We start from the raw sequence: 490 nt of genomic DNA on the forward strand, positions 1-490 counted from the left end.
GGGGGGGGGGGGGGTTCTGTTCTCCACAGGGGTGACCCACAGAGTGCTTATAATGCTATTTCAGATAACACTGCAGAGGGCACAGGGCAGCGCTGGATTTCTGGCAGGATCAATGGGTATTTCTTTCTCGTCCATTGAGGAACACAGGAATTCGGAGGCTGGGGTTCTACTGCCACCTACAGGAGGATGGGACACTGGCAAACAAAGTGCAGGCCAGTCCAGGATAGCCCCGCCTCTACCCAGCATGCCTCAGTTTCTGGCTAGTGTTCTGTGAGGATGGACTCTTACCAGTCTTTGCTCATTTTGGGGTACCAGGGAGGATGTTCCCCTTATTTCTATTTGATGGTTCCTATCCCCGAGTCTGGGGGCAAAGGTCTCACTGGCATTTCCTGCGTACCCTAGTGGTGATGCCTCCCATAATGACCCCCCGAGTTCTCCGATTGGCTCAGGAGTCACTTCCCACCGTTTATCTTGGTAAGCCTTGACTAGC

This window comes from Nanorana parkeri, unplaced genomic scaffold (assembly GCF_000935625.1).
Source record: "Nanorana parkeri isolate BGI_ZX_2015 unplaced genomic scaffold, ASM93562v1 scaffold2484, whole genome shotgun sequence".
Taxonomy (NCBI): Eukaryota; Metazoa; Chordata; class Amphibia; order Anura; family Dicroglossidae; genus Nanorana; species Nanorana parkeri.